Source organism: Pelodiscus sinensis, chromosome 7 (genome assembly GCF_052426305.1).
Source record: "Pelodiscus sinensis isolate ZL-2025 chromosome 7, ASM5242630v1, whole genome shotgun sequence".
NCBI lineage: Eukaryota > Metazoa > Chordata > Testudines > Trionychidae > Pelodiscus > Pelodiscus sinensis.
Genome location: NC_143058.1, coordinates 18,376,291 through 18,398,258, shown reverse-complemented (window position 1 = coordinate 18,398,258; position 21,968 = coordinate 18,376,291). Strand labels below are relative to the sequence as shown.

Below are 21,968 nucleotides of genomic sequence, written 5' to 3'. Positions count from 1 at the left end.
CAAAATAAGGACGAAAGAAACCAGTAACCCAAATCCCAACTATGTTAGAACCTTCCATACCAGTACTGACTCTGGAGAGAATTTTTCCACCTACACAACTCATAACTTCTTAATTATAGGACTTAGGATGAAAATCCTAATTGATCTATAACTACAGTGGCATAGCAAATTTTGTGATAATTTACCCACTCGTTCCCACAAGACAAAAATAACTTGTCATGAGCTCTGAAGGTGTTATTTTATTTAAATTCTATCATTATTAAACTGTAACATATTATGAAGAACTATTATCCAGGTACACAAGAAATATTCTGCCTGTAATGCATAACTGTGTATAAAGACTGTTTCTAGAATTGATTTATAGAAATAAACTCAGCTGGTATTTGGCAGACAACAATGGCTATTATTTAAACCCAAGAAGAGTAGATTGAATAAAAATTTATATTAAAAATGCATCAGTATAACACAATTACAAGCTCATACTTCAAATTAGTCAATCAAAAATCGTACCTATTATCATATAAAATTAGCCAGATATTTGAGATGCAGAACACACTATATATCAACGGTTAGAAATGCTGTTTAGCATTTTTGTCCTGTACATATTATGCTTTCAAACTGCTAACAGCAGTGGTGTTTACATGATTTAGATAGATTAGTAAAACCTAAAAGAAAGCAAATGCATTGATCCGCTTTTTTATGACAATGTCAGTTAAGTGGGATTCCAAAGGTACAGGAAGAGATACTAGGACTGGTATGTCTATTTTTTGGAGTTACTTTCTATAAGAAATCACAAGGCATTTCCCTCATAGCCAGATTGGAATAAACTGGCTCTAAGCATTTGGAAAGATGTGTATTCTATTGCATTCAGCATAAAGTATAAATTGTACAATTTAACTTCCAAGTTACATGAAGGTTTCCTGTAGCAGATGCTCCACACCCTTTCCTGCACTACTGGATCAAAGGAAACATCCATCTCTTTCACAACATTTTGGCATAATTTCCAGTCCTGTGATTACTACCTCAAGAGGGCATCTAATCCAGTCCACTGCGCTCATGGGAGAACTAAATATTATCTCTGCTTTTAAAAATCTCCAATGATGGAGATTCCACAACGTCCCTAATTAATTTATTCCCGAATTTAACTACCAGGACAATTAGGAAGTTTTTCCTAACCTCCAATCTGTATTGGGCCTGCTGAGTTCTTCTTGTCCTCAAGTCACATCTCCTTTTGCCATGTTGGTCTAATTAAGATCCGCTGAATTGAATGCTAAGGGTGGCTCCGGTCAGCACTGGTACTCTTCGCACTCAGGAGAAACAAGGGAAGCTGACAGGAATGTTTGTTCCTGTCAGCCTCCCACTGTGAAGACTGAGCCAAGTTCAGCTTAAGGTAAATCAACTCCGCCTACATGTTTTACATAGCTGGAGTTGCATACCTTAAGCCGATCTTCTGGGTCTAGTGTAGTCCTGGCCCTAGTCTCAGAGGTTGAAGAGAATAATTTTTGTCCCTCTTCCTTTCACGTACCTTTTATGTACTTTACTGTTCTCATGTCCTCTTCTCAATCTTTTCTTCTCCCAATAAGGAGGAAGAGTGTAAAAATTCGCAACAAAATTCTTAGTCTCAGATTCTAAGGTCAGAAAGGACCATCAAACCATCTATTCTAACCTTCTGCACAACAAAGGCCTGAGAATTTCACTAATTATCCTAGCACTGAGCCCAAGAACATCTTCTAGCAAGGCATGCAATCTCAACCGAAAACATCAAGAGATGGAGAACCTACCACTTCTCTTGGTGGTTTGTTCCAATAGTTAATCGTCCTCACTGTTAAAATTGTGCCATAATTCTAACTAGAAATTGGTTGGTTTTAACTAAGGATGTTAGGGTATGTCTACACTACCCCGCTAGTTCGAACTAGCGGGGTAATGTAGGCATACCGCACTTACAAATGAAGCCCGGGATTTGAATTTCCCGGGCTTCATTTGCATAAGCCGGGCACCGCCATTTTTAAATCCCGGCTAGTTCGAACTCCACGAGGAGTACAGCTAGTTCGGATTAGGAAGCCTAATCCGAACTAGCTACTCCGTGCCGCGTGTAGCCGCGCGGCACGGGGTTCCAACTAGCCGGGATTTAAAAATGGCGGCGCCCGGCTTATGCAAATGAAGCCCGGGAAATTCAAATCCTGGCCTTCATTTGCAAGTGCGGTATGACTACATTACCCTCCTAGTTCGAATTAGGAGGGTAGTGTAGACATACCCTTAAGGATTAGTCAACTATCCGATAAGCAAAAGCTTAAAGTAAATGCTTTAAAATGCAAATGCTTATTAAATAGTGGAGTCGACTAGTCGATTCCCTCCCTCCTTGTATCCTCTATCAGATAGAGGCAGCAAGGGGTGAGGGAGAAGAGAGGGTACTTCAAAGCGGCTGATCCTGTGCTCTGTGTGGCGCTGCCCCTTTGAAACGGGCAGCACTGCACGGAATTGACCCCAGGCTCCATAGTGCCACCCCTTTGAAACACCAGCTGACCCTGGGTTCTGCAGAAATGCCGTGCGGAGTCCAGGGCCAGATGGGGACTCCCCAGCTGACCCTAGGCTCTGCATGGCATTTCCAAGCAGCAGCGCAACATGGAGCCCAGGGTCAGCAGGGGACTCTGAGTCTCCCATGCTCCATGAGGGCTCTTCCGCTTTGAAATGCACCAGAGCCCCTGCTGGCAACTCTTGTACAATTCAAAGTTGGCACACTGCATGCAGCCCGGGGCCAGTGGGAAGTCCCGCTGACTCCAGGCTCCACCCGAGTACTTCTACTTTGAAATGCGCAAGAACCCTCAAGGGACGTCCTCGTGGAGCTCGGAGTACAGCTGGCCCTGGGCTGCGCATGGCATTTTAAAGCGGCAGCGCTGCATGGAACCCAGGGTCAGCTTAGGACTCCCCCACTGGCCCCAGGCACCACATGGCACTGCCACTGCCACTTTGAAATGCTGCAGGGAGCACGAGGCTGGCAGAGTCACCCTTATCGATTAATCAAACAGTCGATGCAAATTGCATCGACTATTCGATTAGCCAGTTAATCAAAATTTTACATCCTTAGTATTCTGTAATTAGACCTTTAACCTTGCATTTGGCTTTATTAAACTATAGCTTGTCCAAATGGGCCCAGCTAACCAAGTTTCCACATTTCTCTGATTGAATGCTCTGTCCCCATTTTTTAAAACTCTAGCAATTGTCATTCCCATCCGCAAACTTTATCAGCAGAGATTTTACATTTATGTCTAGATCATTGATAAGTGTACTGAACACCGTATAAGAATAATAATATTCAGCTCAATTGTTACTGAAGCATTCTTTTTAGGGTTCCTACATTTTATAATAAAAGATGGAAATCTGATCTATTATGACATTAATTTTCTTCCATAGCTAGACTGAGCATAATCTTTTGCCTGCAGGGACTCAAATAAAACAGTGCTTCACGAATGAGAAATGTATACTAGAACACTGTCATTTAAATTATATTAATTCTGTAACTTGTTCAACTCAAAGACTGTAGAAACATTTTGTTTTATATGTACACAATAGGGAACACCACAATGACTTACAATATAGGTCATTATATATATAAGGTAAATTTAACACTATAAGTGCAGCTTCCAATATTAACTAAGGTAACAAAGGTAAAAAAGAATAAAAGCCATTCAAATAAAACAATGACAAAAAAGTTCAACATTAACAAGGAACCACAAGAAGGCCTGACCTACTCTAAAATATTAGGTAAACCCAGAGATGTACGCCAAGGTGTAAAAAAATCCACACTAGAGTGATGTAGTCAAGCCAACCTAACTCCTGGTATAGATAGAAGTAGGTCAAAAGAAGAATTCTTCCATCAATTTAGTTACCATCTCTTTGGGAGATGGATTATCTACACAGATGGGGAAAACCTCCTCTCATTAAGGTAGGTAAAGTCTATCCTAAAGCACTGCAGCATTGTTGCTGCACTAGTCACCATACACAAGTGTATTCAAGCCCTCGGGCTTCTAAATCCTTATGCTTTTCAGTGATGTTTGTCATTTTTGAAACCGTGTAGGCTAAGTCACTTCGGATCCTATGAAACTGTTACTCCATAACCATCTATACAACTACAATTACTCACTTAATGTTGCCCCATTAATGTTGTTTCATTGTTATGTTGCTTATCCATTAATGCACATGCTCCTTTAAAGTCGTGCACTGCTCCCTTATAGCATCTTTGACTGCTTGCTTTGTCCAGTACTTGCAGGGATTTTCTGGAAAAGCAGCCTGTCCTTGCCAGGGCTTGGAACCAAGGTGGGCTGGCAGTCCCCCAAAAGCTCCCCTACATTCCCTGAGGTATGCAGCTGTAGTTCAAACTGCACCTGCACTCTGCCTTAGAGCTGCTCCTGGCACAGGACTGGAAGCTGCATGTAACCGTTTGGGTAAACCGGCTTATCAATTAGTCGATTAAACAACTACAATCTTACATCCCCACTTACAAGGGCAGAGTATTCCAAGTGGGTAATGCATGTCTATGCCCCTCATTCAAAAACCCATGGCACTGTTCAACCGTGCATGCACCGTCCGGAGGAGAGAGTGGTGAACTGCAGAATGATAGTGTAGATCCATCATTATGTTCATTACCTGCAGGGAAGTGCCTGCAGCCACTGATGCACGTCTTTTGTGTTTCCTCCCTCCTGCCTCAGCCTATACTGCCTTGTAGAGAGGCTACATTAACAGACACATGTTAACCCTTGAGGGAGCAGCCCAGTGCTAGTTCAGCATTTAGTAGCAAGAGATTCCCTGGGAAATATTTCACCCTTGGACTCCACCACCTCAACCAAGCTTCACAATCATCCTTGTTGCAAATAGTATTACACTGTTTAAACCTATTTAAAACTTAGACTGTGTATATGTATGTACGGCCTTTTGTCTGATGGAAAAAAAAATCCCCGAATGTAAACCCCTCCTACTATTTTCATTCATTCTTATGCAGAAATTTGATTTGCTTAAAGTAGTTTTGCTTACAGTAGCATTTTTCAGGACCACGAGTACAACAATAAATGAAGGGTTACTATATGTTTTCAGGTGCATAGTTTGGCAAGTCCAGTTTTGGGTCACCTATTATAACACAAAACATATATAAAGTTAGAGAGTATTTTGAGGGCATGATGTAAAGGGGAAATGAACAGAGAGCAAGAAGCTTAAAGGAATACATCCCCCTTATATTGATAGTTCCTAGGGACAGAGTTTCAGTACATGTGCCACATAAAAACATGTTCTACAAAATTACTGAAAGAGTAAGTGTGATCTATTATGAGTTATTTGACTCCTTTAGAAGGCTGACATAAGAAATACCTTTTTAAAAAGGGACAAGGACACCTGTGGTTAAGAGGAAACAGTTAAGATTTTTTCTGTTTTTCTAACTTTTTCTAACAGAAACTGCAATAAAATAAATGTTAAGCATTAAAAACTGCTTTAAGTTAGGAGCTAACAGTGTTGTCAGCACACAGAACTTTACACATACCGGACAGGCAACCCATTAATTGCCGTGCTGTTTCATGAAACTATTGCTAAGGGCTATTAATATATGTGAAAAGAGGACATTTAATAATATTTTACTGAAGGGTCAGTATACAGTAATTAAGTTTGACTAGTTTAGGTCAAAAAACTAAACCACTGTAAAGCAGCCAAAGCAACCAAAAGAGAAGAAAAGCTTTTTTCCCCACATCAAGCAAAATAAATGTCACAGGGGAAGATAAGTTCAAAATTAAGTTATGCAAGGTTCTTACTTTTAGAGCTACAGTATATTTGTCTTTTAGAGAGCCATACTTCATTGTTAAAAAATTTGAAGGAAAACGCTTTCTAATGGAAGGGCAAAATGTTAGCAAAAGAAACCTCTAAAGTCACTTTAAGGAAACTGCACCTGTTGCTACCTTACTCGAATGAGTCCGTGTCAAATTTACTTGTCAATTATCACAGAGAGGGTAGACAGGTGGGAGAGGGGTAGTTTGTTTCACCTGTATTTAAAACACAAAGAACATTTTTTGAAACATTTCAGCTTTGGGACAGAAGGGCTTACTATGCAGATCTAAATGTTTCCACAGTAAAGCCACAAGGTGCCTTGCCAGATTTGAAAAAAAAAACAAAACAAAAAAAAACATAAGTCAGCTTGTTTCCCTATTTCAGAAAAGGGATTAATTCACCTAATAGTTCATCAAGGATTTTGGAATTCAGTAACTCTTCTCAGCTACTTAACTTATTCTTTCCTCCTCTGCCCATCCCCAAGCCCCCCAAAAAAGGAACTGTTTTAACACATATCCCATAAGGGATGTGGAATTAAATGAGAAAGGGAAGGTCTTTTTTTTTTTTTCTTTTTTTTTTTTTTTTTAACATCAAGGAACAAAAAGTGTCAAGAATGGCAAAATCCACATACTGAATAAGTACGGGGTGGGGGGGGGGGGAAGAGATCAGTACTCTTAGATTCTGATTTTTTGGCTTTCAAGTAATTCGCTCAACAATTTGGCAATTCCAGATACAGTAACAGCGTGATTCACCAAGGGCAAGTCATGACTGATCAACCTTACTGCCTTCTATGACAAGATAAGTAGTTCAGAGGATATGGGGAAGGCGGTAGACATGATATACCTTGACTTTAGCAAAGCTTTTAATACCATCTCCCACAATATTCTTGCAAGCAAGCTAAGGTAGTATGGATTGGATAAATGGACTTTAAGGTAAATTGTTGGGCTCAAGGAGTAGAGATCAATGGTTTGATGTCTGGTTGGCAGTTGGTATCAACTGGTGCGCCCTAAGGGTTGGTTCTTAGGCCAGTTTAATTCTACATCTTTATTAATGACCTGGATGAGGGGATGGATTGCACCCAAGTTTGCAGATGACACTAAGCTAGAGGGAGAGGTGGATATGCTGGAGGGCAGGGATAGGGTCCAGAGTGACTTAGACAAATTGGAGGATTGGGCCAAAAGAAACCTGAGGAGGTGCAACAAGGACAAGTGCAGTGTCCTGCACTTGAGATGGAAGAATCCCAAGTATTGCTACAAGCTGGGGAATAACTGGCTAAGCAGCAGTTCTGCAGAAAGAGCTCAGGGGATTACAGTGGATGAGATCACTTGATATGAGTTAGTGTGCCCTTGTAGCCAAGAAGGCTAACAGCATATTAGGCTGCATTAGTAGCACTGCCAGCAGATCGAGGGAAACGATTTTTCCCATTTATTCTGCACTATTGAGCCTACCTCTGGAATACTGCATCCAACTCTGGGCCCACTATTACAGAAAAGATGAGGTCGCACTGAAGAAAGTCCATTGGAGGGCAACAGAACTGATTAGGGGCATATGATTTACAAGGAGAGGCTGAGGGATTTGGTCTTATGTAGTCTACAGAAGAGAAGAGCGGGGAGGGTGGGATTTGATATCAGCCTTCTGATACCTGAATTTAAACTGCATCAGTTCCATTGAGACTTCTCCATTTCCTGTCTGATCGTGCTGGGGGCTCTGCTCTGCTTGTCTCCTGCCCTCTGGACCCCCAGCTCCCATCATCATCTGGGAACCCCGATCAGTGCAAACTCCACAGAGTGGTGAGGTCTGTCTGTCTCTCTCTTTCCCCTCTCCCCCCATCCCCAGGCATAGCCTGACTCTGCCCTATGTAAACTGTTACATGGTTAGCTAGCCCTAACATTTGTAATCAGTTTCAATTTAGATTTAATATTGTAACTGTTTTGTGTGTTTGGCTCCCTATATATATATATATTTTAAATAACTTTCATTGTTAAACTGGTTGCTTCTCTCTCTTTCTCTTTCGCTCACTCTTCCTCAAGGGGTTTTGGTTTGGTTTCCCCCATTCGCTCTGCAACAACACTTCTTGTACCCAAGCTAAAGATCCCTGTAGTGCCCAAAATCCTGTGGGGTTTGCTCATCGTGTGGTTTACCAGAGAATGATTGTGGTGTGAAAGTGGGGACAGGGAAGTGCTGAACCTGGGGGCATATGAGTCCAAAGGCTCATGAGGGTTCAGTGTGGCACTGCTGTCAAACCCAGCCTGCTGAGTCCAGGGACATATGAGGGGTCAGCTTGCAAGTGCTGATTACCGTGTCATCTGGCGTACTCTGTTAGTGGGTGTGAGTGTCTGTGTGTGTTGCTACGGTGGGAAGAACCCCATCCTGAGGAACCTAGTTCCTGCAGGAGAGCTCCAGTGGGAGGGAGAATTGAGAGCAGGGAGAATTCAGCTCCATATGAGAGCACAAGTAAGCACAAGCAGCACACTGACAGAATTGTTAAACTTCCCCAGTCCCATAAGAATAACCCTAATAAATGAGCATACCCCAAAGTATTGGGCAAATCTGGTAACACTGACTTGACAAAGCCCTGGCTGGGATGATTTAGTCGGGATTGGTCCTGCTTTTAGCAAGGGGTTGGACTTGACCTCCTGAGGTCTCTTCCAACCCTATGATTCTATGAAGCTATTTCATAGTTAATATTTCCACAATCAACTCACCCACAAACAGAAAATTCACATTAAGCAGCTTCTTTTTAAACTAGAAATTCAATTTTTACACTACAATGCACTGAATCAATGTGGGAATTTCATTTCTCACACCAAATTCACTACCAATGAGCTTAAATGTAGTGTGTGTGAGCAAAAGACTGTTTCAAGACTTGACAACCATCAAATCAGAGTCATTTTATTTCCAATGTTTACACTTGGCTGTAAGATATCCTTATACTGCAACTTTTGAAACTTCCCATATGGCACAAAGTTAAATCAAATGTGTTTGAAAGAAGACATTCTAATGATTTATTCCAACATCCATTAGTAACACAATTCAGGCAGCAGCTGATAAGTTTCACTTAGTAAACAAATTAGGGCAAATGTATATTGTATATCAGGGTGGGGAACCTTTTTTTGAGTTTGGAGCCACTGACCCACAATAAAATCAGTCAGGGGACACACACAAAAACCCTTCACTGGCGTGGAACCCGACTGAGGAGGAGAAAGACACTCCTCACATTCTCCTTCTACACCAGAGCATGGAGGGGAAGGGGGGGGGGTCCAACCTAGTAGACTTTGTGTGCTCTAGCTTTGTGGTGGAGCAGCTGGGGGTTGAGCCTCAGGGGCTGGATCCAGACAAGCTGGGGGCCAGATCCAGCCCCCAAGCCTGAGGTTCCCCACCCCGTTGTATATGAAGAGGGACCAACTGAGAGACTCTTGTAAGTTAATGAAAGCCTGTTTAGGAATAAGAAAATAATAGCTTTTAGCCAATGAAATGTGAGAATCAGACTTTTTTTGTTCTGTGAAGTAGGCACTAGTTGTCTGATTGCCCTGAGCCAGACTTCATGCCCTTACAGGTTTTGCATAACTAATGAAATACATCTGATTAAGGACAGTATCTAAAATGGAATCTAGCACAGCATATAAAAGCATCTCTCATAATGGGGAATACCACCACAAAAAGCATCGTTCCTAATAGTGGAGACATACCACAGAAATGTAAGCATGTGGAATCGCTGATATCCAAGACACTCTCCCAGATGCATCATGGGAGAGGAGAATAAAGATAGCTCTGAAATCCCTACTTTTATTCTGGCAAGAGACTCTTGCTCAGATAAGGAGTGCCCTTGAAGTTGGAGAGACTGCATGAGAGAGGGTTGTTGCGTAGATTGGGTCCAAATATTTAAGAGTAGTAAGATGCCTCAGTGGAAGCAAAGGAGTGGAGAGAAATATATCCAAAAAGTCAACCTACAGAAACCACTGAACTTCTTCACAGTCACAAAATATCATAGAATTTACCTTAAGCAACAAAGGACAGAGACAAAAGCTGGTTAAATAACAGATTTTCAAACTGAGTTGTCAAATGTATTTAATGACACTTCCGGATGATCTCAGCTAGGAATATAAAATCCCATTCAACTAATTAAACTATTAAACATTAAGTTTAACCAGTTAACTGATTGAACAGGGTGGGCCAGCCCAGCACCCACCAGAGCCAGGCTTGAGCAGCCCCTGCGCCACACACAGGGGCAGCTCCTGGCCCCAGGCTGTCGGCTCACAGCCCACGCAGGCTGGGAATCAGCAGCCTTGCACAGGGCCAGAAGTTGGAACACCTGCCCGCCCCCCTGCCGCTTCTGGCCCCGTGTGAGGCCCACATCACCCAGTACTTACCAGGTAACCAGGTCCCTAATCTCAACATAGGAGGTCATCTACACAGATCATCTCTTATACAGGTCTCACTGTATGTTCACTTGTTCCCATCTTAACTGGGCCATTTAACATCCTAGAAAATAAGTCAACAGACAAAATATGAAAAAAGAGAAATCAATTAGAAAACAACTGCAGACACACACAAGTGAGAGGAACAACATAAGGCTACCACAAATATAGAAAAGTAAGGAGCCTTAGGAATTAGTCTAAAAGTGAACAGTCTACAATCATACATAAGTATGCAGAGTCATCCAGATAGGTAGAGTGTAAGAGTTCTCCATGCTCATTTTTTAGACAGAAATGAGGCAGTAATAAACAACTAAAATAGATACTGAGCCCGATTCCCTGACAGAAGGAACAAGTAGAGGTCATGGTACATCTCCATTGTAAAGATACACCAGTGAAGTGTCAGTGAGCGCGCACACACACACACTTGGGAGTTCATAACATTAAAAAGTCCCTGGGGTTCCCCATCTGGAATACAGAAGGAGAGTAATGAAATCAATAGATGAAATAAAGCTCCCTCTTTTTCATAAAAAGGCTTGATCCTTCTGAAATAAAATTTAAGTTTTGTCACTGGTTTTAATGACAACGGGCTTTGTCCAGGAAGTGGGAAATGTAAAAAGATAATGTGATTGGGAGGTTAGAGCAACAGCCATCAAATAACAGGAAATCGAAAATTAAAGTTGGCTAAAGCCATTTTAGTGGTGATATGAATAGCATATACTGTGGAGAAGAGATCTAAGAATATGTTCACTGATTAGAAGTTCCAAAAGAATCCACAAACAATCTTAAGGCTTAAAGCAGCAGACATCACGGGGTTTTAACATGCAAAAGGAAGAGGTAGTAAATCAAAACTTATCAGTTCATCCTGTTGACTACATGCAGAGGCAGTGGGCAGACAGGAGCCAGTGCTGGGGGGAGCCAGCTTAAAAGCCCGTCATGGACAGAGGCTGCTGTCACCCCACACTGCCGCCTCTGTATTGGGGCGGCAGGCGGGAGCCAATCTGCATGGGAAGCCAGTTTTTAAACCAGCTTCCCTTGTGAACCAGCTCCCGCCTGCCACCCCATGCTGCTGCCTCTAATAGGCAGCAGCACAAGGTGGCAGGGACTCCCTGGGAGTGGGGCCGGGAGTGCACTGGCTGATGGCCCCATCTCCAGAGACTATCGAATAGCCATGTAACCACTAAAAGTTGATGCAGTTACACGATTATTCAATTAGACCCTATCTAACATTTCTAGAGTTTGTACTATTATACAGGGTATTGGCATAACCTCATCTAAAATACCATGTGCAACAGTGGTCAATTATGTTTAGGAAAGATGAAGACAATCTGCAACAGGTACAGACAAGGGCTACCAGGATGATCTGAGGAATGGAAAATCTACCTCACAAGAGGAGACTCAAAGAGCTTGACTTGCTTAGTCTAACCAAAAGAAGGCTATAGGGAAGATATAACTGCCTCTGAGTAGATCAGAGAGGGAGATGTACCAGGGAGAGAGAAGAGTTATTTAGTCAAGTGCCCAAGGGGACACAAAAACAAATGGCTATAAACTAGCCATCAACAGGTTTAGGCTCAAAATTAGATGAAGGTTTCTAACCATCAGAAGAGTTAAGTTCTATAATAGCCTTCCAAGGGGAGCAGTGGAAGCAAAACACCTACGTGGCTTGAAGACTGAGCTTGGCAAGTTTATGGAGGATATGGCATGATGGGACTGCCTATAATGGCATGTGGCCTATCAGTGACTACCAATAACAAACTGCTGGACACAGGACACTAGACGGGGAGGGCTCCAAGTTGCTACAGAGAATTCTTTCCCACGTATGTGCCTGGTGGGTTCTGCCCACACACACAGTGTCTATCTAACTCATATCTCCCCACCCTCCCCCGCCATATCAGAAATCAGGAAGGAATTTTTGGCACGGGTCACTTGCAGGTTTAAACTAATGTAAATTGTGAATTCTCTCTAACAAAGTCTTTAAATGATGGTTTGGGGACTTGAGTAAGTCAGCCCGGAGCTACTGGTCTATTTCAGAGGGAGTGGTTGAATTCTGTGGCCTACAATGTATAGGAGAGGCCAAAGGAGATGATCAGAATGGTCTCTTCTCACCAGTGTTCCCTCGATGCTGCATGGCAGCACAGCTTCATTTGGAGCCCTGAGCCTCTGACTGGGCAGGGCTGATGAATCACCTGTGAAGCTGTGTTGCTGCACAGCTTAGAGGGAACATTGCTTTTGACCTTAAAAATGTATCACAGATTCAGACTTTAATACATTTACCTATGATAAGTTTAACACACAAGGTTGCCAGGACATGTTTTTTGTTAAAAGCCTGGTTAACAGTGAAGTGGGGCTAAGGCAGGCTCCCTGCCTTTCCTGGCTCTGCATGACTTCCCTGTGACCGCTAGGCCAGGGAAGCTCCTCACACTGCCCCCGCTCTGAGTGCTGGCTCTGCAGCAGTGGCACCCCTGGACAAGGGCAGCAATATGAGAGCCCCCGGCCACCCTGCACCTAGGAGCCACATGGAAATACCGGCAGCTTCCAGAAGCTGCCTGAGGTAAACACCATCCAGAGCCTGTACTCCAACCACCCCCCACATACCTGCCCCAAGCTCCCTCCTATATCCTACCTCCTTGCCCCAACCTAGAGCCCTCTCCCAGAGCCTGCACCTCAATCCCCACTCCAGCCCTGAGCCCTGCCCACTCCTGCTCCCAGACTATCACCCAATAGCCTGCACTCCCTTCCTGCACTCCAAACCCCTCAGTGACAGCTCTGAGCCCCCTCCTACACCCCAGAGCCCACAGCACATACACCCCAATCCTCTGCCCCAGCCCAGAGCTCCCTCATGCACCTGAAACCCATAATTTCTGGCCCCACTCCCTCAGAGTCCTCCCACACCCCAACCCCTTTCCCAGCCCCCCTCATACTCCAAAGGCTTTGGCCCCAGCTCCCCAATCCAAAGCCTCCTTCCCAATCCTGAACCCCTCATTTGTCCCCACCCTGCAGCCTGCACTCCCAGCCAGAGTTCTCATCCCCACTCTCTGCCCCAGTCTGATGAAAATAACTTAGTGAAGGTAGGAGAGAACAAGCAATGGCGGGAGAGTGGAAAGAATGAATGGGTCCTCAGAAAAGGTGTAGAGCAGGGGTAGGGCAGGGCAGGGAAGGGCAGCGGGGGAAGCGAGATGATCCTCAAAGCAACAACTGTCTTCATTATATATCCATTCACAAATGCAGGTCATATGAATATCTATTTTGGCTGCTATGAGTTCCCTAGTCTCCTAGAATATGCCTCTGAAGATTGGATTTTATCTAAAATCCTTAATCTGCTTTGTAATCTATCCTCAATGCTGCTAGTTCTTAAATCAGATTGATTGGACTTTCTGAAATTGAACAAACTCACATTAAGCATTCAATCACTGTCTTTTCTTTCACTATTCTTTCAATCAAGGGAGAACTAGCTCCCCCTCAGGCAGCAAACAGGATTTATCTTCTAGGGATGAAGGAGTTTGCTTTACTTATTCTGTCAGATGGAAGGGGTGTGCCCTGGAATGGCTGCATGTGTGAGCACACACACATATAGACACCCCTCCAGAAGGAAGTCTTCTGAAACTGACTGAAGCCCTGAAAACGGCTTCATTTTTTCCAGATAAGTATAAGAGAGGAAGTGGCAATGCACGTTTCCTCACATACAATGGAAATTCCAAGCAAGATTTGAGATAGTTCCCATGGCCTTTCTGCTGAGAATGCCAATAATGGTGTTGCTTTTTTGAGATTAATATAGTTGTTCGTAAGGAACCAGAATACCAAACTCACAAGCCACAAAAGTCACCAACCCAAGAGACAGTAACATTTCATTATCAGCCTAGATTGGATTCATAACAGTAGTAAATGATTCAATATGCAATTACAAATACCAAGAACTGTCTAGTCCTACCCTATTCTCTCAGTAATGTTCACTGGCTTTTTGAAACTGAGCAGCTATTATGGAAGTGATAAAGGCAACAGTGCTTGCTGTGAAATGAGTTACTCTCAGTTGATTTGCTAGCAAACAGGTGCCCACACACCCCAAACCCCCAACTACTGCTCTTCTCAGACTCAGCAGAGACCACAAATTGAAAGTATACAGAAAATGACATATCCTCCCACCAGCAGAAAAAATCCCTAACAGTCTAGTCTCAGGAACGTTTTTGGGCAGGAAACAGAGCTGCCACTGTCTGTAGCATACCTCTTCTGTGGATTGGTAATTTCAGCTCCCCCGGGCTATAAAATCAGCAACTTCCGAACGTCCTAAATGCATATGTAAAACAAGTGAAAAAAAATGAATAAATGAGAAAGGAAAGATGAGGGTAAATAGAAGCAACAAAATCCATCTTCAAGCCATGGGTCCAAGTCTTTTCTTTTCACTTACTTGGTGAACATCCTTTTTTCTGTATTTAGAAACAAAGCACCCACCTCAACTATCTACAACACTGTAAGCATACAAGTGACAGAGCTTTCCCTGAAGTGATCAGTATTATATGACAGTATTATCTTTAGATATGCCAGCTCCTCCGTCTTGCGAAAACAACCCCAAAATGCTATTTCAGATGTTTTCAGTAATTTCTCTTGGGATGACCATCCCTTCTTTTAAATCATATTACAGTGGCTTTTGCACAATTTCAAAATGTGTTTTTTGCATTTTAATTTTCTGTGCAGCAATTTTGTACTGCATCAATGTATGTTTGTTCCTGAACAGGAGAGAAGGTATTTTATCAAGAAACACATGCAATAGTTTTACTGAAGAAGTCCATATTATACTAAATTTATATGCACACACATTATACTAAATATTATACAGAAAAAAAAACTGCTTCAAAAAGCAAGTTGTGGCTGCACCATGAAACACTAAAAAAAACTGATGAATGCCAGATTTAAGGCTGGCTGTGTAACCTTAATTCAGCCCCTTTTATAGTCTTTAGTAGTATTTCTCAACCTTTTTTTTTCATAAAGTACCCCTTTTCAAAAAAAAAAAAAAAGTTTAAGTACCCCCAGTACCTACAGTTTTCAGACACACAATTTTTTTTCTACCATTGCAACATTTATTTAAACAACTTAATCGTAGCCGAGTGGATGATGAAATTTTTGGGTGTAAAAAGTACAAAAATTAAAAAGTGCTGTAAAACTTAAAATAAAAATTCAGTTTTCTCCAAATTTCAGTTGAGAGAAGTCTGGAGGGTACGTCAACACGAGTACCCCTAAGGGTTCTTGTACCACTGGTTGAGAAACACTGGTCTTTAGTACAGAGTCATTTACTATTGCTTAAACACAGGACACCACCATTTCTTTCAGTAGACAGGATGGAACTGCTTGAGGATGAATCAGTCGCATAGTCAATGAGGCTGTTGTCAGTAAGACTCCTACATCAGAGATGAGCAACATGAGTGGCATCTGTCTCTGTGGCTGCGGGGCCATTGCACGTGATCATGCAATGAAGACTATATCCTAATGTACATGCACAAGCAAGCCGAATTAAGGTTGCATAGGCAGCCTTAACTCTCTTAACTTCTGAGTAGCTGACTTAGCAACCCTGAAATTCTTTCAGCAGAGTTTGCTGGACATAATATACACTTGAACAACTTCAGCCTCAGGAATAAATCCCTATCTAAAGGGATTCCTGACACGATAAACCATAATGATTGAGTTGTCAAGGATACTGAGAAGATTTGTACTTTGAAGATCATTGACCATAATTGCTACCATCAGCCTACAAGGGAAAAACATGGGCACTAAAGGGACTGTATTCAATACTTGCAAGACAGTGCCTGGAATCTACATATTAACACTGAGAATTTTTATTGAAAGAAAAAGAGAAGTAAATGACATTCTGAAAAGTGCCTTCTTATTTTCTAAAATGAAAACTAAAATTTCTCATAAAATGTATTTCCACATCTTACTGCAGATTACACATTTATACATAAAGTACCTATGAAAAAGTTAGCTGGAAAAAGTCAGGTGTGCAGAAAAATAACCTTATTTGATCTGTATCTGAAAGGTACAAATGCTCATGTAAGGCCTAATGTTGCATTCCCTCCATAGTGAGCATTTCCGTGTGTTTTAGTGGGAGATTTGGATGCACAAGGACTATAGAGCCAGGAAAACAAAGGATACTGTAATTTCCACTCTGCATTAAGGATACAAGAGTTTAACAAGTATTGGTTCCAGTTAATGGTTAAACTCCCAGGGGCCGGCAGCCCTTGGGGGCCAGAAACGCCACCAGCCCAGTGGGCCAGGAGCCCACAGAGGTCATTTAACTATGTAACCAATTTCAATTTTAATCTGTAACATAGTAAGCCTTTTTTAGTATTTTTTATATCCTGAATCTGCACAAAATCAATTGCATCCATAGCACACACACAAAAAACCCCAACAACCAAAAACCCCCGCAAAAACCAAAATACTAAACAGACCAAGGGAAAATAAAATGTAGCTGGTATGGATCACGTAAGTTTGAATGAACCTTTTAACAGTTTCACATCCTGATATTCATTCTCCTTCAAACTAGAAGAATATGTGAAAGTAGTGCAAGACATAACCTGAACCTCACTCCAAACCACAGGGCAGCTGGCAGTTAGTTAATCTAAAAGACAACACAGTAAATCTCTTATCAAACCTGGTCTCTGTAACATAAGCATCTCTCAGCTTTCACTACTGGAACACTTGTCCTCCCCGTATTGTTTATCTGTCATCTTTTGCAGTTTTAGCTCTGAATTATACTATTAAGCTCCTTCTGGGAAGGACCGGTGTTTTCACATTTTCCATAAATCAACAATCCATGGCTATGGCTCTATTCAAAATAATTCTTTGGGTTTGTAACAAAATCCCAGTGAACTCTACCAAGCTTGGAGTGTTTATTCCAAGATTTTCCACACAGCTCTATTAAATAATCTGTCCCCATCAGACTGGCATTTCCATACTTCGCTCAACTCCACACCTGCCCTCAGTAGCACGCTATCATCAGGTCACCTGTCGCCCAGGAGCACTGGACAATTACAGAGTATTATACAGGTTATTGTGATAGGGACAGCTTGAACAAGAAAGAGTTTGCAGCACTGACAGCCACAAAAAAAACCTTAAAATCATTGTCTAGAAATGCAAGAAGGGAGCCAGGGGTATGGCCAGAAGCACCTCTGGAGAGTCCCCTAGATAATCCGGATGGCAGCATGAATCCACTAGCCCAACAGTGATATAGTGTCCCTAACACAAAGGCAGAGAAAGGAGTTGAACAGCAGAGGCAGTGGTTAGGAGGGATAGCAGCTGACCCCTGGCATAGAGGAAAGGCTAGAGAAGAGAGGCTGCAGCTTCCCTCGCCCCACACACACGAAGAAAGAAGAGGGGACTGCCCATCTAGGCAGAGAGGCAGGAGGTGCCCCACCCACACCCTTGGGTAGCTTGTACGCTCCCCCACACCTCACCCTCAGTTCAGAGCTCTATGTGTGTCCTAGTATGGGAGCAGGGGCTGCATATATACCTCTAACTTCTCCCAAACACAGAAGCTGTGTGCATCATTCTTCCTCCCAGGGCACTGTGTGAGAGTCCCTGTCCCACGCAGGGACTATATGTGTGGCCTTATTCCTCATCCCACCCTGGCTGGGAAAAGCAGCAACGACCGTGTGTTTGTCTGCCCCGCCAGACTCAGAGGCTGTTTGTCTGCCCACTGCTGCCTTCCACACCAGGCACTGGGCTGTATGTGTCTGCCTGTCACTGACCTCGTCTCATACCCGCTGGGCTCTGTTTGTGTATGAGCGTTCAGTTCTCCATCTTCCCCTGTATATGGGTTGTATGCATTTACGTATGTCTCAAACAGGCACAGGAGCTATCTCCCACACACACCTGGGCTTTGTGAGGTGTTTCCTGTAAGCTGAGCACCTGAGTGGCCACTCAGGAGAGAATCAGGTACTGTCCAGTCAATTAGCACAGTGCCCATATCCGGCAGTATGTGTTTACGTTGATGGTGCACATCCACACATGCCTCACTGCACATAACAAATTTTATTCCACAAATGGATGGAAAAAATTAGACGGAACATTGGCTCTGCATGCATCCATGTCATAGAATCATAGAGCTGGAAAAGACCTCAGAGGGTCATCAAGTCCAGCCCCCTGCTCTAAGCAGGACCAATCCCAACTAAATCAACCCGGCCAGGGCTTTGTCAAGCTGAGACTTAAACACCTCTAGGGATGGAGACACCACTAGTTCCCTAGATAACCCATTCCAGTGCTTCACTACCCTCCTAGTGAAATAGTTTTTCCTAATATCCAACCTGGACCTCTCCCACCACAACTTGAGACTATTGCTCCTTGTTCTGCCATCTGTCACCACTGAGAACAGCCTCTCTCCATCCTCTTTGGAACCTCCCTTCAGGAAGTTGAAGGTTGCTATCAAATCTCACCCTCACTCTACTCTTCTGAAGACTAAACAGACCCAAGTCCCTCAGCCTCTCCTCACAGGTCATATGCTCCAGCCCCCTAATCATTTTGGTTGCCCTCCGCTGGACCCTCTCCAATGCGTCCTCCCCTCCAGGGTTCTGTGTGTGTGAGTCCATACTTCCCTCACCACAGGGACTGTGTGTATGTGCAGGTCTCCCCCCACTACTGACACATGGGGGAGTGGGAGGGAGAGATAAGTGTCTGTCTCCACCCCTGGAACAGAGGATCTTAGTGCATGTAAATGTGGGTGTGTCTCTCTCTAACCTGGGCACAGAGGCTCTGTGAATTCACATGTATCTCCCTGTTATCCACCACCAAAACCACACAGGGGCTATGGGCATGTGCGTGTCTTGGTTCTCCCCTCTCCCCCCTCCCCCCCCCACAGAGGAACTCTGGGTGTGCGCGCATCTCCGTGTCCTTCCTGCCCCCTCTGGCACAGGGGCTCTGTGTGCACACCTCAGTGCCCCCCTTTCACCTCCGGGTTCTGTGTGCATCTGTCTCTTGTGCTCTCTCCACTCCGCCCCGAAGATTCGGTGCATGGTTTGCCCATACCCCGGGGCTGCGTGTGTGTTGTGTTCCCCCCAGGCTGCGTGTGTGTATTGTGATCCCCCCAGCACCGGGACTGTGTGCGCACACACACGCATTTGTGTATGTTGTGTCCCCTGGCGTTGCGCTCCCCCCCGCCCCGAGGCTGTGTGTGTTGCATTCCCCCCCCAGCACCGTGTGTGTGTGTGTGTGTGTGTGTGTGTGTGTGGCGTCCCCCCAGCACCTGGGCTGTGTGTGTGTGTGCTGCGTTCCCCTTCCCCCCCAGCACCGGGGCTGTATGTGTGCGTGTTGTGTGTGTCCCCCAGCACCGGGGTTGTGTGTGTCCCCCAGCACCGGGGTTGTGTGTGTCCCCCAGCACCGGGGTTGTGTGTGTGTTCTCCCCCCCCCCCCCGCACGGGGGCTCTGTGTGTGTGTGTGTTGTCCCCCCCTCCCCGCACGGGGGCTGTGTGTGTGTGTGTGTGTGTGTGTGTGTGTTGTGTCCCCCTCCCCGCACGGGGGCTGTGTGTGTGTGTGTGTGTGTGTGTGTTGTGTCCCCCTCCCCGCACGGGGCTATGCGTGTGTTGTGCCTCCCCCCCCCACTCAGTTGCCCGCAGGGAGCCCCGAGCTCGCCGCTCCCGCCCGGCCGGGGCTGGGCAGGGACCCGCGCGCCGCTCACCTCCTTCCACGCCGGGCCGAGCCCATCGCCCATCCCCGCCGGGGCCAGCCGGGAGCTGCTGGGGCCGGGCACCTGGAGCGGCGGCAGGGTCAGGGAGACTGGCCGAGCAGGGAGCGTCTGCAAAGCGCACGTCCGGCCGGGAGCGTGCACCGCCAGGGAGCGTCTGCAAACTGCATGCCCGGGCGGGAGCGTGCACCGCAAGGGAGCGTCTACAAAGTGCAAGTCCGTCCGGGAGCGTGCACAGTAAGGGAGCGTCTTCAAGCTGCACGCGCGGGAGCATAGACGACAAAGGACCATCTGCAGATTACACACGCCCACGGGGGCCATGCACAGACAGCCCCCAAAGTCAAAGGAGCGAATTTCATGCAAGCCTCTCAAAAGATCTCAGCTGATCTAGCAAGACATGTGTGATGAGATAAGATTTTATGGGGCCAACTTCTGTTACTGCCAGAGACAAACTTCCGAGCTACAAAGGTGTGAAGAAGAGCTCTGTGTAGCTCGAAAGTTTGTCTCTTGCACCACCAACACAACTTGGTGCTGTAACATATCTCATTGCACCCACCTTCTCTAATATCCTGGACCCAACAGCAAGGAGAAATATCAAATTCCCAATGTGCATGCATGTGTGTGTGTGTGTGTGTGTGTGCATGCATACATACATGCGCCCATCACCAGCAAATATCAAATTCCCAATGTGCATGCGTGTGTGTGTGTGTGTGTGTGCATGCATACATACATGCGCCCATCACCAGCAGAGAACATCAACATGTTACCAACGGGACTAAAGACTGCTTGCAATCTGCTAGTTTAAGTACTGTCAGGAGCATGCACAAGACCCTGAAAGGAACACCTGCAAAGCATTGAGAGATCTGGTACAATAATCTAGTCTAATTAGCCATCATCCACCAACTGCCAGATCAATAAAGAACTTTGTACCATAAGGGTGCAGCTAGGAGCCATTTAAATTCACCTCCCCACTACAGATTGCATAAAAGCTAAATCTGATCAGGGACTGTCTGCAAGCTTCTGGCCTTACCTGGCCAAAATCACTCCTCAGGACACATATTAGCTCTGGGGATGCATAAATGAGTAGGTTTCTCCCTCAGGAATAATAGGTCTACACAGCTCCTTTTTGTGCAAAAACCCCCTCTTGCACAAGAGCCGTTCTTTCTGAAAAAAGCAGCAGAACGGCTCTTGCACAAGAGAGGGTTTTTGCGCAAAAGCCCCTTGAGCAAAAATGGCAAGTCATTAAGTACGCAAATGAGGCACAGCGATATTCACCGCTTTGCCTCATTTGCATATTTTCACATGCAAGAGAGGGCAATGTAGACGTAGCAGAGTCTCGGCTGTGTCTACACAGCAGCCTTATTTCAAAATATCTTCAGTTATTCTGAAATAACCTAGAAAGCATGTCTACACAGAAAGCCTGTTATTTCAAAATAAATTCAAAATAATGGGCTTCTTAGGCTATGTCTAGACTGCAAGCCTCTTTCGAAAGAGCCTTTCGAAAAGATACTTTCGAAAGAGCCTCTTTCGAGAGAGAGCGTCTAGACTGCACGTTGAACTTTCGAAAAAGCGGCTTGCTTTTTCGAAAGAAAGCAGCCAGTGAGTCTGGATGCTCTCTTTCGAAGAAGCCCTATTAACATTAAAGAACGCCTTCTTTCGAAAGAGGAACTTTCGAAAGAAGGCGTTCTTCCTCGTAAATTGAGGTTTACCGCCATCGAAAGAAAAGCCGCGTTCTTTCGATTTAATTTCGAAAGAATTCGGCTGCAGTCTAGACGCAGGTGAGGTTTTTTCAAAAAAAGGCTAATTTTTTCGAAAAAACCCCTGAGTCTGGACACAGCCTTACTCTGACTTCTGTAACCCTCATTGTATGAGGAGTAAGGGAAGTTAGGGGAAGAGTGCTCTATTTCAAAATAACTGCTGTGTAGACAGAGCCAAAAGTGGAAATAAGTTAACGTATTAACGTAGCTCAAGTTGCATAGCTTATTTTGGGTTTAGCCCTGCTGCGTAGATGTGCCCTCACTGTCTCCCTTTTCGTCTTCCATTGCCAGTCTCTCCACTCTTTTTTATTTTCTCGCCACTTT

General features: G+C 44.4%; 1 protein-coding gene across 4 annotated transcripts in view; it reads right to left on the bottom strand.

Annotated features, from left to right (window-relative positions):
* Positions 1–21,968, bottom strand: part of MGAT5 (alpha-1,6-mannosylglycoprotein 6-beta-N-acetylglucosaminyltransferase) — a 269,340-nt gene that overhangs the window by 235,046 nt on the left and 12,326 nt on the right. The window contains exons 1-3 of one of the 4 annotated variants that reach the window (XM_075933275.2): positions 19,882–20,092; positions 14,440–14,501; positions 10,176–10,287 (exon numbers count right to left, since the gene is read on the bottom strand). The exons of 1 other annotated variant lie outside the window; for it this stretch is intronic. The gene's annotated coding sequence lies outside the window, so the exon portion shown is untranslated. Of the gene's footprint in view, positions 1–10,175; positions 10,288–14,439; positions 14,502–19,881; positions 20,093–21,968 lie in introns of those variants that run through there. 2 more of the 4 variants (XM_075933276.2, XM_075933277.2) reach the window with 2 other exon arrangements.